Here is a 14,791-nt window from a genome sequence, read left to right on the forward strand (position 1 = left end):
GCTCGAGAAAATGGCATCTCCCGCCGTTTTGCTTTTTGGCGGCCAGAAACAGAGCCAATCACAAGCCAGAAGACTCTGCACTCCACCCAGCATGACGTGGTACCCTTACACGTCGATAGCAGTGGTTGGCTGGCCAGATCAGGTGACCCTGGGATAGACTAGCCGCTGCCCGCGCTGCTCGGATCATTCTGTGTCTGGATGCCGCTAGGGAGAGAGCTGCTGCTGGTCAGGGAAAGCGTTAGGCTGTTCTATTAGCTTACTGTTAGGCAGGAGTGATTCTACAAGAACCCAACAGCCCTTCTTAGGGCTACAATAACGTTTTATTTTACTTTTTTTTGGTTTGTTTGTGGCTGGGCTTGCTGCTATTAGTAGTGCAGCTAGTACCATATTGTGAGTAATTTGCAGGGAGACTTGTGTTTAGCTCTTAGTGACACACATATCCACCTCAAACACCGAAGTGGGATAATTTATTAGGGGTTTGATTTGAATTACGCCGAGTCTGCTGATTTATTTATTTTTACGTTTATTTATCTTGTAACTCAAAGTCATCTGGCACAGCACAAAATCCAGTTGTGTGCTGTCACTGTAGGTTAGAAACTAGCCATAGCAATAGGATAGCATTGTTTTGTTTAAAAAAAAAACACAAAAAAAAAAATTAGAAGTTTACATTTTAATTTTGAAAATGTTTAACCCGAGGGCTAGGGGTAGAGGACGAGGGCGGGGACGTGGGCGTCCAACTACTGCAGGGGTCAGAGGGCGTGGTCCTGGGCGGGGTGAGACACCACCTGCCGATGAGGGAGCAGGGGAACGCCGCAGAGCTACACTCCCTAGGTTCATCATGTCTCAAGTTACTGGGACTCGTGGTAGAGCACTGTTGAGGCCAGAACAGTGCGAAGAGGTGATGTCGTGGATTGCGGACAATGCTTCTAGCCATTTGTCCACCAGTCAGTCTTCCACGCAGTCCACCCATGTCACCGAAATCAGCACTCCTCCAGCTCCTCCACCTCAGCCTCCTTCCCCCCAGTCTGCCCCCTCCCAGCAAAATTTGGCATTTGAACCTGCTTTCTGGACCCTTCCCACAGTCACAAACCACTTGTCCGGTTGCTGCTGAGCAATTTTCCGATGCCCAGGTTTTCCACCGGTCGCAGTCTGTGGGTGATGATGACATTATTGACGTAGTGGAAGAAGTGTGTAAAGAGGTGTCGGACGATGAGGAGACACGGTTGTCAGACAGTGGTAAAGTTGTTGTCAGGGCAGGAAGTCCGAGGGGGGAGCAGACTGAGGGATCGGAGGATGATGAGGTGACAGACCCAAGCTGGGTTGATAGGCCGGGTGAACACAGTGCTTCTGAGACGGAGGCGAGTCCTATAGCAGAACAGGTTGGAAGAGGCAGTGGTGGGGCCAGACGGAGAGGCAGGGCCAGAGCTGGTGCATCAGCGCCAAATGTTGCCCGTAGTCAAGCTCCCGTGGCGAGGGCTAGATTTTCAGAAGTCTGGAGGTTCTTTAAAGAAACACCGGATGATCGACGGACTGTGGTGTGCAACCTTTGCCAAACCAGGATCAGCAGGGGTTCCACCACTACTAGCTTAACTACCACCAGTATGCGCAGGCATCTGAATGCTAAACACCCCACTCAGTGGCAACAAGCCCGTTCACCTCCGGCCGGGCACACCACTGCTCCTTCCCCTGTGTCATCTGCTAGTCAGCCCCCTGCCCAGGACCACGGCCCAAACACCTCCCGTGCGAAAACCCCATCTTCGCCTCCACGATACTCCACAGCATCCACCAGCGTTCAGCTTTCCATACCCCAGACGCTGGAGCGCAAAAGGAAGTATAGCGCAACCCACCCACACGCCCAAGCCCTCAACGTCCACATCTCCAAGTTGCTTAGCCTGGAGATGCTGCCCTATAGGCTGGTAGAGACCGAGGCCTTTCGAAACCTCATGGCGGCGGCCGCCCCTCGGTATTCGGTCCCCAGCCGCCACTACTTTTCCCGATGTGCCGTCCCAGCCCTGCACAAGCACGTGTCAGAGAACATCATCCGTGCCCTGACCAACGCTGTTTCTGACAAGGTCCACCTGACCACGGACACGTGGACGAGTGCTGCCGGGCAGGGCCACTATATATCGCTGACGGCACATTGGGTTAACTTGGTGGAGGCTGGGACCGAGTCTAACCCTGGGGCTGCTCATATACTGCCGACGCCGAGGATTGCGGGGCCTACCTCGGTCCAGGTCTCAAAGGCCTACTATGCCTCCTCCTCTTCCCACCCCTCCTCCACCTCCTCCTCCGAATTACCATCCGTGGGCATGGCGCCATCAGTCGCTAGCTCTAGGCACAGCAGCAGTGCCGTCGCTAAGCGACAGCAGGCGGTGCTCAAACTGCTGAGCCTAGGCGATAAAAGGCACACCGCCCAAGAGCTATTACAGGGCATCACGGTGCAGACTGATCTGTGGCTGGCACCGCTGAACCTGAAGCCAAGCATGGTTGTGTGTGACAACGGCTGTAACCTGGTGGCGGCTCTGCAACTCGGCAGACTGACACATGTGCCATGCCTGGCCCATGTGTTAAATCTCATAGTTCAGCGTTTCCTCAAGACATACCCCAATCTGTCTGATTTGCTCACGAAGGTGCGCCGCATCTGTGCGCATTTCAGGGCAGCGCAGCGCCCCCTCCAACTGCCTGCTCACCGACTGTTGTGCGACGTGCCCACGAGGTGGAATTCAACATTAACCATGTTATCCAGAGTTTACCAGCAGCGCCGAGCGATTGTAGACTGCCAGATGTCAACTTCCACCAGAACTGGTAGTCAGGTCAGTCAGCTTCCTCAAGTCTACAATGAGGAGTGGACGTGGATGTCTGATATCTGTCAGGTGCTGAGTAACTTTGAGGAGTCAACACAGATGGTCAGTGGCGATGCCGCCATCATCAGCCTCACCATCCCGCTGCTTGTCCTGTTGAAAAACTCTCTGGTCAGCATGAAGTCGGAAGCTTTGCGCTCGTCACAAGAGACGGGGGAAAAAGATTCCCTTGTTGATAGCCAAAGCACCCTTAGGTCTGTTTCTCAGCGCATATCGGAGGAGGTGGAGGAGGATGAGGAGGAAGAGGAGGAGAATGTTGGCGAGACAGAAGAGGGGACCATTGTTCAGTCCTTCACTGTTCAGCGTGTATGGGCAGAAGAAGAGGAGTTGGAGGAGTTGGAGGAGGAGGAAATGGACAGTCAGGCCAGTGAGGGGAGTGAATTCTTGCGCGTTGGGACTCTGGCGCATATGGCAGATTTCATGCTAAGCTGCCTATCCCGTGACCCTCGCGTTCAAAGAATTTATTCCAGCACCGATTACTGGGTATTCACTCTCCTGGACCCACGGTACAAGCAAAATCTTTCCACTCTCATCCCTGGAGAGGAAAGGAGTGTGAGAATGCATGAATACCAGCAGGCCCTGGTGCACAAGCTGAAACAGTATTTCCCTTCTGACAGCGCTAGCGGCAGAGTGCGTACTTCTGCGGGACAAGTAGCGAGGGAGAGTAGGCGAGCATGCAGCTTTTCCAGCACTGGCAGGGGTACGCTTTACAAGGCCTTTGCCAGTTTTATGTCACACTGTCACCTGTCCCCAGTCTCGGCAGAGTAGGGCTGATCTTTACAGAAAGATGGTGAGGGAGTACGTAGCTGACCATACCATCGTCCTAAATGATCACACAGCTTCCTACAACTACTGGGTTTCAAAGCTGGACATGTGGCACAAACTGGCGCTGTACGCCTTGGAGGTTCTTGCCTGCCCTGCCACTAGCGTGTTGTCCGAGCGGGTTTTCAGTGCAGCTGGTGGCATCATCACCGATAAGCGTACACGCCTGTCGACTGACAGCGCTGACAGGCTGACGCTTATCAAGATGAATAAAGCCTGGATTTCTCCGGATTTTCATTCTCCACCAGGTGAAAGAAGCTCAACCTGAATAATGTATGCACTCCTCCTCCTCATTGTCCTCCTTCTCCTCCTCTTTGTACACTAAAGCAGAGGAAACTGGCTATTTTTTGCCAGGGCCAACTGGCTCTAGCTATAGTACTCTATGTTTTTAATTTTTCTGGAGGGCCACCTACCCGGTCCTCTGTTTTAAGCAATTTTTGGGAGTGCCACATACAGGCACTCAATCTATTTAATTTTTCTGGAGGACCACCTACCTGCTCCTCTGGTTTGAAAACTTTTTTGGACTGCCACATACAGGCACTATCCAAATTAAATTGTCTCCAAAGCAGCCTCCACATGTCGTCTTTTTAGCTGGCTCCACACGTTGTCTCCATTGCTACCTCCACAAGTCATCGCCATAGCTGCCTCCAAAAGTCGTCCATATAGCTGCCTCCATACATGGTCTCCTTATCAAACGAACTGTGTCAGGCAGAATTTTGGGTTGTTTTCATGGATTCCACATCAAACTTGTTAACTTTGTCGCCACCCTGCTGTGTAATCCACAAAATATACTGGCAAACTTTTATCATTTACCGATATTATTTGAGCGCTTCTTGCGCATCTGTTTACATTCCCCTCACCCGCCATATCCTAAACTTATAAGAACGCTACTACACTTGATCTTATACAAAAGGTTCTTAGAAGTGCTGTTTGGGGAGTAGCCGAGAGACAGGGGCTTGGATAGGCGAAAGCTCGCCTGGCAGCGGAGCGCCAGCTCCATCCCAAGATCCAACTAACATAGTTTTAACTGCAGCACCTTTAATCTACTACTAGTTCACTGCCTCCATACATGGTCCCCTTATCAAACGAGCTGTGTCAGGCAGAATTTTCAGGTGTTTCACCAGATACATAGTGGAACTCGGCCCATCTGTCGCCGCCATGCTGGAGACCTGAAGTTGCAGTCATAGCAGCGCAATATGGGTGCCCCATACTGTCGCTCTTAATCATGGAACTATTTCCGTAAAAACAATTAAAAATAGAACCACTATGCTATTCCATTATTCCTAGGTGAAATATTCAAACGACCCGGCCTGCTTTGAAAATTATAATTTTTTCAAAGTAAACGCTTCTGGCCCCCAGGCCCATTTTGGGTGGGGAGGAGCCGAGAGACAGGGGCTTGGACAGGCGAAATCTCGCCTGGCAGTGGACCGCCAGCTCCATCCCAAGATTAGGCAGCCTCAGAGGCATCCATGCATGCTGCCCCTGCTGTTTCCTGTCCATTTTGTTTCCACGATCCTCCACAGCGTCCACCAATGTCTCATTTCAACTCTCTATACCCCAGACGCTGGAGCACGAGAGGATATGCAGCACATCATCCCCTTATCAAACGAGCTGTGTCAGGCAGAATTTTCAGGTGTTTCACCAGATACATAGTGGAACTCGGCCCATCTGTCGCCGCCATGCTGCAGACCTGAAGTTGCAATCATAGCAGCGCAATATGAATGCCCCATACTGTCGCTCTTAATCATGGAAGTCCTCTCCATGGCTGCCTCCACATGTCGTCCCCTTATCAAAAGAGCTGTGTCAGGCTCATTTTTCGGGTGTTTCACCAGATACGTTATGGAACTTGGTCACTATGTCGCCACCATGCTGCGTTATCGACTAAATATACCGTCAACCTTTTGTTCACATAGGAAATCATTTCACCTCCTTTGGTGAAACCTGAGTCCATTTAGGGTATGTCGCCATGAGACTCTCTAGCCTGCCACTGCTGCCGCTGCCTCTGCATGCCGTCCCCTATAGTGTCAGGGTCAATTATTGGATGTTTTAGATGCTATCTAGCATCATTCGACCACTCTGTCATGGCCATGCTGTTGCCCATAATTTTGGCATAATGGTGCGTTTAAGCAGCCTCAGAGGCATCCATGCATGCTGCCCCTGCTGTTTCCTGTCCATTTCCGTGGTGTTTCCATCCTTTTCTGAGGTTCCCAGGTGTTTGGCCAAGCTTCCCTGTGCAGAGCCTCGGTCCCCTTGAAAAATGCTCTAGTCTCCCATTGACTTCAATGGGGCTCGATATTCGAGACGAGCACTCGAGCATCGGGAAAAGTTTGTCTCGAATAACGAGTACCCGAGCATTTTAGTGCTCGCTCATCTCTAATTGTTATCTTTAATATGACACAATAAGCATGTTTCTAGGTCCTATAAAGCCGAAGATAACAGCATTTGACACTTCCACCAGCAGCTTCTAAACTTGACTCATCTCAGGAAAAAATGACTCTTCTCTGCTCACTTTCACATAAATTTGGAAGAGGATATTTTATAGGTAACTGGTGAGTTTTCACAGCAAAGAAAGAATCCTATAAAGGACATTTCATACCCTCCCTACGGGAGCTAGAAGTTTAATAGGGTACAATCTGATGACAGGTTCTCTTTAAAGCCTGCTTAAACCCCAAGACCCAGAAGAATAAAGAGTGATTGTGGCATAAGTGCAAATATGGAGATTTTTGGAGATTTCTGATTTGTTTTTAAACTTTTTGTTCCTTTGGCATCCTCCATCTACCAGGGAGGTAAAGCTAATACTCAGTTTCCTCTAGAAGCAGTGATGTCAGCTTTCCAAGCATTACACTTCTTCCTGTATTACAATGTCATGAAAATAGAGACTGTATTCTGTATTCCTCTAATAGTAACTAATCTCCGGCACTTTCATTGCTGAAATAATACTAAAAAAAATTATCCATGTTATGATGGCGCCACCTTTTATGGCATAGGGGGTCATCAGAGTCCTTAAATTTAGAGTATAGCGTGTGTCCTATGATAGCACCTCCGTATGTCACTTTAGTATATTTATTCTTTACTTCTAGAAGGTCTACTCCTACCATGATGTGGCTGCAGACATACAAAAATAATCATATTTTTTAGATTTCCCAATATATAAAATAAGGCAAAAAGTTATACAAACAACACTATAAGGGGATCAAAAATGACCATATAAAGGTATAAAATTCAAAGTTTACTAGTAACTAGTGGCTAAATAGTCACAATCAATAAAACAAGGGTAAATACATATCAATAATGGTGTCCTGGTGCCAACCCATGTTTTGCACTCATTTTTTGCTGTAAAAATGACTATTTTGTAAATTTTAATGCTGAAACTTAAAACCAGATTCCGAATTCTCCTGGAGGAGACACTTATGTAGTGCTGGGGCTTAATCCTGCCTAATTTGGCTCATCTACACATCCACTGATGCTAAGTTTTGGTTAGCGATGAGCAAGATTCAGTTCACTTAAGCCTCAACTAATTTTTCGGAAGATTTAATTCCTGCCCAAAATGAATTGCTCCAATTCATTGTTATATAAACCCTCTCGTCTTCTAAAGCACTAGTTTATTCTAAAAAGCTCCTGGCTAATTTAGTCAATTTTTAAGAATTTTCCTTTAACATGTTTCAATTTTCCCTCACCCTTTCCACCCTCCCTCAGCTATGGGATACATTATTTTGAAAGATTTGCTTAAAGGGAATCATAAAATATTTGGCATCTGAAAAATGGAAGATTTGTACCATGGACAATGAACCCCAACCAACCCCAGACAATCAGTTGGCACTTGTGCCCACCTTTATCTATGCAGTACAAAGTTCCTTTAAAAAGACCTCCAGTGTAAGCACAACTTCCCACTCCTGCTCTCCTCTCCCCCTATATCATTCAATGCACTTCTATTATGCACACTACGCTAACTTCATGCCATACTGCCTCTTCTCTGCTTAAAAAAAAACCCCTTGATGTTTACATTGTTCATTTTCTTCTTATCTGGTTTGCTATCAATCCCATGATCTCTCAGCACATGTCCTATGCAATGTTATAAGCTCTATCTATATTCTCCTAATTAGGCTTTATGTACGCAAACATGTGCAATATCGGGCCACAAATAATAGAGTAGTGGACCCATGTGTCATCGGTGTGGGGTCTTCTCATTCGCTATTGACAGTAGGCAGGAATAGGATCAGCTTTATAATATGCAGCTAAGGCTGTCGGCTCATACACAGGGTTGGCTGTGTGTATGAGACCATTGAAATACATGGGACTGTGTGCGATCTGTTTCAAAAACTGCTATCACATTTCCCCGAACAGCTTTGTGTGCTTGAACCGTTACACTGAGAGACCATAAGTATACAGTCAGGGAGGCTGTGTGCTCGTCATTTACAACTGTGAGATAGGAATCTGCATGGTTATTAGTAGTAGCTGTAATAGTAGTCCCCTACCTCCTAGTAAAAGTCTCTGTAGTGCAATATCTTATACTGGAGGACCAGACGCCCATGATAGGTGACAATCCCAGTCCCAATTTCTTTTTGGTTTCCATTTAAATCAGAAGAATTGGCCTAATATAAACTAACGGAAGGCGAGTGTCGGAAAAAGTTTTCCCCTCCAAATGACACCATTGAAGGAAAGATTATAAAGTTACTGCATTTACACTACTAAATAAAGACTGAAATAGTCTAAAAATGATAATTATAAATATTTAAAAAATTCTAAAAAATAACTGGTTATTAAAAAAACCTTAAAAAAATAAAAAATTGTGTTCGTGTTACTAAATCTATTGAAATTGATGTAAAACAATATAAACCTTGTCCTAGTAAATACCTATGTTACACTTCATGGAATGTAGATGTGTCGGACAATACTCCCCCGGATTCCATGCAGTTTATTAGGACACGTTCCGGGTGCTGGTCCCGGGCTTTTCTGGTAGGGATTGCCCTTTAAACTCCTGTATTGTTCACAAAAGCTGATAACTGCAACCTCTATCTATTGTGTGACAAAAACTAAGCCCAAACTAAGCAATCCAAAGGATTTTGGTGGTTGACATCTATACATACATGTGGTGACGGACAAAGACACGTTAAGCTCCCATGGCCATGGCCAAACCTCACATCCCTGAAAGGAGGATCATTACTGGGGGGGGGGATTTGATGGACTTATCTTCTGGTTTACCATCTTTCACTGGCTCCTTGTGTCAGTAGATGCCTTTGCTGAACATGGGTGGTATGAATTAGGGTTACATATCTAATGTATTCTGGAAAAGACGGGTATGTTGGCACATATTTACCCATAAAGCAATGGCTTGGGGCTCCAGTGATCGCGCATCATGGGCGGTCAGGATGCAAAATTAGTTTTTGAAGCAATGGCGGAGCAGGGAGCCATAGACATCTTGCTCCACCATTTGGACTTGAGCTAAGTGGTAGGAGGATCCCAGTATAGGTAGCGGTAGGTAGGGTCCCAGATATACTAAAACTGCTCCTGACAGGGGTAGCAGTTTCACTTTGGGTTGTATCAAGGTTCTTTATTTAGATTTTAGACACTAGTTACCGATTCCAAGTTAAGTCTATTGAGATCTTAGCCCAATGTTACCGGTTTTGCATTACTCCTCAATGTCTGATCTTTCATCACATTTAACACTTTGCATCCTATAATGGGTGCAAATTAATAATTCCAGTGAAGTAAAAATTTTCTCTAGCTCCCACCACTCCCAAGCAATGGGTGCCATTATTTTTCTTACTCTAGAGTCAAGTGGATGGTCCAAGACAGTCTGGTACCACCCATCTTACAGTAGAGATGGTCTACTCATCTACTCACTCATGATCCAGGACACTGCAACTACAAGATCATATACTTTAGTTTATAGGTGACCAGGAGCTAAAAGATTCCCTCTAAGAGGAAGGCAGGCTCCGGGTTACGTACAGGATAGGTTCTGTAGGCTTGTTCTTAAGTTGCATTTGTATGTAAATCGGAACTGTATATTTTATCAAATTTTTTTTGGTCTCTGTGACAATTGGATTTTAAAAATGTTGGGTTTTCATAAGATCCAGGATTAATAATAAAGCTTCATTACAGACACCTGTGATATCTGTTATAGATGTTTATTGTAGCCTAAGGCTAAAGTATAGTAAATTACCAACATCCAGAGGTCCGTTTGTAACTAGGGGTTGTCTGTAAGTCGAGTGTTCTTAAGTAGGGGACCGCCTGTATCTGCTAACTTGTATAAATTGAAAGGGATAAACAAAGACTGATGTTTTCATCTCCTTCTCGTGTGAACAAATACGCAGGCTCAAACGATAAAAACAAAGTTCCTCCATTTCTGCGAGTAACATGAGATTCCAATCGCTCGGCTTTCTAGGAATTGTAAAGATCCCGCAGCTGAATGTAAATAAACGTCTTCCAATATAAAAGGCAAAGTGCAAATGTATAAACATATAAAAATCAGACGAGAAGCGATTACTGTAGTCACCTCTGTGAAGATTTCCAGGAAAAGCTTTCAGCTGCTCGGATCAAACCAAGGCCTTATGTGCGGAGTCAGTGGTAAAAGCAGCCCCTGTACCATAGCGGGTCACAGACGTCTCTGTATCATACACCAATGTGTTACGTGTTCTGCCCTTGAAATGCAAAGTATCAATGCAAAGTAGCCATAGCAGACATTTAAAGGGACGTCTAGAGATATTACAGCAGAGGAGTCAGTTCTAGAGCCTATTTCCTTATAACGCTACACTGTGCCTTTCCTCCTAAACTGGCAAATGGGTGTTACCATTCCCCTTGTCAAAAGGGTGTGTCCTTATTGGAAGGAATTATTGGACAGCGTCAGATTATATATAAACACTCCTGCAATCGGTGACACACATTTTGTGTCATTTTGATCAAAAATATGTAGTAGAATCTTCTAAAATAGGCAAACCAGGTCAGGGATGATGAGTCGTCCTTTTTAAAGTTTGCAGGTTATCCCTAACCACAGTATACCCTCAGTAATCTGGAGACTGGGGGGTCTGGTTAATGGATGGAGTGTCAGATGGGGCATGTGTCCTACTACCCCATTCCCTGTCTATGTGATGGCTGGAGATAACCGAGTGTTGTTCTTGGAAATTTCCGACACTCCCATAGTATTGACCAGCGCTCCACCAATAAGCGAGGACAGGACCCCCATTCTCTGCATTGCAGGGGGTCCCATTATCATTATTGGGGTGGGGCTCACCCTTAAGTTTATTATTCCCTATTCTGCGGATAAGGGATAACTGAAATAATTGGTACAGCCATTCACATCATGTCTCATCACTGGGTAGCCCTTCAATTGGAACCCATCCAGTCACTAGTAGTCCCTTACATTACATAATACCGCACCCACGTTGTGGGTGTCAATATTGCACAGTGCAACTTCTTTTCAAGTCCAAAGGATGAACAGAGAGTAGAGCACTTAGGTGTTTCCATCAACCCCCTATAATAAGCATTGAACTGAGCGAAATGCTGTGTCATAGGCTGACTCCACATTGGGAAGCAATTTGGGGATGGAGTGGTGCCTGAGTAAGGGGTGGCCCCAAAGCTATGTTGGGTCTGCCATGCACTGCCAACATGTCACCATGTGTGGTGCTCCACAATGGGAAATAAGTCCAGAGAGTTGGGATCTGCAGTGAACAGTTTCCTTCTTTACAGAAGAAATTCAGATACAAAGCAATACAAGCAAATCACAGGGCTGACTACTCCTCCCTGGCAGAAGAAGGGTTAATGCTGAGGAAAGGCCTGGGCTAGCTGTCCCTCTCTTTCTTATAAGCCTGTTACCCTGGTCACAGGCTAGGAGCCAGGGCCTATGGCAGTGTATCCTCCTCTCAGCTTCTTCCGCTGGTTGCTCACGTAACCTGGCAATCTTCTTCTTCCAGCTGGGTTCCCTAACTGCAGACACTAAGTACTGGGACTATTCTCCTTATATACCTTCTACCAGGGGAGAAGTGATTACATTTCAGCATAAAAACTATGAAAAAACGTTCTCCTATAGACTTACAATGAGCCCCCATAATATTCTATGGCAGCAAGTTTCTAAAGTATAAACAACTTTCCAGACAGCACCTGATTGTCTGGTAAGGTCTGTTTTTCTCCTGCAAAACAATCTATACCATAGATGAAAAATTACTGTCTTCACTCCAGTTAGAGATTCACAGTCAGAAATGACTGATCTGGCAAGCTCTGTGTGGTACTCAAAGATCCATGGTACAATTATCCATGGCAGCCTCCCTTCTAAAGTCAACTTTTAAAATTATGCTAATGTACCTGAGGGGCTTCTCTAGCCCATCTGTGATCTGGCATAACAGGCTGTTACACTGTGTTGACCTCCTCCTGCTCCCTCAGCACTTGTGCAGGGAGCAGGAAGTTGATTTGATTGACTTGGCTGATTGACTTCCAGACTTCCATATTAATCGACGAGAAGTCCCATAAAAGTCAAAAGAGCACAGTCCTGTTCTCCGTTGACTTCTATCAGACTTTCAGAAACCGCAGCTGAAACCTGGAAGTACCTTTGCTATGCAGCACATATTCGGAACGTCCCTCGTTGCCCCATTCTGCCAATAGTGGGGGTGGACCAACAGCTAAGATCCCCTATAATCATAAAGTTATAAAATGTATAACTTTAAAAATTATGGTAATGACGCCTGAATGGCCCCTGGGGGGTGTTACCAGAGTCCCTCTGTGCTGCAGCTTCACAGGCTTTTTAATTATTAGCATAGTTATAAAAGTTAAAACATTTTAGAAGGAAGGAGGCCATGGATAACCAATATAAGAAGATTACCACAGTCACGGTGCCTGGATCTAGGAGTAATGTCACTGGTTTATCAGGATGGATTTTGGTGGTACATTTCCTTTAATTTTATTTTGCTGTTGGAAGATCTCACACAGCGCTGTATCACCCATGGGAAGATTTCTAAAGAGAAATAGTCCTGTGCATAGTTGATCATCCTAAGCCTCGCTCTCCTCCATCACATTTGCATACGAGTGTTAATGGCATTAAGTGGGGAAGGCTGATAATCAATAAGGATGGATATGAGCGACCCCTTATCCTGTGTCCTTGAATGTGTAATTTAATCAGCAGACACCGTATCTTACCCACCTGGTAGAAGAGTCATGACTGAGCTCAGAGCGAATGGAAATGTCAGCACATACTAGTCATTTCCCACACATCTGACGGACCATGAACGCTGCTCCGTCCATGGTCCATCAACTGTCCCGGAATAATGTCACTGTCTGATGACAAACCCCCTCACCAGAGATCAATTATCCCTAATTAAGCAGATATTCAAGCTTCAAGGATACCAGCATTACAGGGGCTGCAATCAATTGATTTTATTTTGTTAAAGAAATGAGCGTAGATTTGCCTGGGTTAAGGTCAAATGAGTAAAAACTGGAGGCTCGTTGAACATTTTGTATTACATAATAAAGCTAAATAATAAAAATGATCTGCTTTGATATGACAAATCACAACAGATAGAAAAACAGGATTGCCTGGAGTCACAGGGGCGGAGAAAAGTCACACTGGACTAACCACTCCCACAGGAAAATTAGATCATTATCATTCAGAAGATGCTACTCAGACTTTGAATGATGCCTCATAAAGTGACTGATCTCCCATCTGTGGCTGCCATGGTCACACGACTTACTTACAACTAAAAAGCTCACTCTGCAGTGATCAAACCTCTCATTAGCAGAAAGCAAAATCAAAAGGCTATACTCACCTTTGCTGAGGAGCATGTTGTGTGGACAGGGAAGTAATCTACAGTTCATTTATTTGGATCTGATGGGAAACAATGGGGCAGGTTTACTTACCCGGCCCGTTCGCGATCCAGCGGCACGTTCTCTGCGCTGGATTCGGGTCCGGCCAGGATTCATCAAGGTTGTTCCTCCGCCGTCCCCCAGGTGGCGCTGCTGCGCTAAAAAGCATCTGAACGCACTCAACTTCACCGGGCCGGACGAAGTGAAGGTAAGCGCGTCCCAAGCGACACTTATTGTTTTAAATGCGGCGGTTTTTCCGAATCCGACGGGTTTTCGCTTGGCCACGGCCCCCAATTTCCATCGTGTGGATGCCGGCGCCGATGCGACACAATCCGATCGCGTGAGCCAAAATCCAGGGGCAATACAGGGAAAATCGGTGCAAATCGGAAATTTTCGGGTAACACGTCGGGAAAACACGAATCGGGACCTTAGTAAATGACCCCCATTATGTTTGTAAATAACCTGGGGAAAGTCTGAAGCCAAAGTGTGTAAAGAAGTCAGTATAAGGTGGTGGAGGAAGTGTCATGGTTTGTGGAATGTTTTCTGTATCAGGAGTTAGACCTCTCATACAGCTACATGGCAGAGCGAATCTAAATGTGTGCCAGAACCTTCTTCAACAACAGGTGTTTCCTTCCCTCGCTCAATCCGCAGCAATTTTACATGCAGGATATGTCCCCCATCACACAGCAACACGGGTAAAGCAGTTCCTTGAAACAGAAAAAATTAAAACAATGACATGGCCACAGTTCAGAGTTCTGATCTAAACCAAATAGAAAACCTCTGGAAAATCCTGACAAAGCTATGGACAAGAAACCCACAACAGTCACAGAACTGTGAAAGAGACTAGAAGAAATTCGGAGCAGATCCCAGCAGAGCCGTGTGAGAGACTAGTGATGTCCTTTGGCTGATGCTGAAGTCACTCACAATGACCTGTGCACTTCCCAATGGTTGGTGACTGGTGGGGACCTTCAGAAAATGTAACTATTATCTTCCTCTGTGCTACAGTCATTGCTGTTCTCTAATTATGTTTTTCGCAAAATAAAGGATTTGGGGAAGATTCGTCAGCGCTTCAAAGCATTGTAATAATTGCCATTTCTTGTGCACTGCAAGAAATTGCGATTATATTTGCGGCTACGCCACTCCACAACATGTGGGTATGGGGGGACATGCCCACCGGCAGAATGGAGCGTTCCTGCCCCTTGTCTGTGTACTTTCTAAAACCCTGCAAACTTTTGTTTGCAGGTTTTTCTGTAAAACTAGAATAGTTCTGCCGGCAGGATGCGAGTGGGCATGGCCAAAAATATAACAATATGACAAAT

The sequence above is a fragment of the Engystomops pustulosus genome, chromosome 8, assembly GCF_040894005.1.
Source record: "Engystomops pustulosus chromosome 8, aEngPut4.maternal, whole genome shotgun sequence".
Classification (NCBI taxonomy): Eukaryota; Metazoa; Chordata; class Amphibia; order Anura; family Leptodactylidae; genus Engystomops; species Engystomops pustulosus.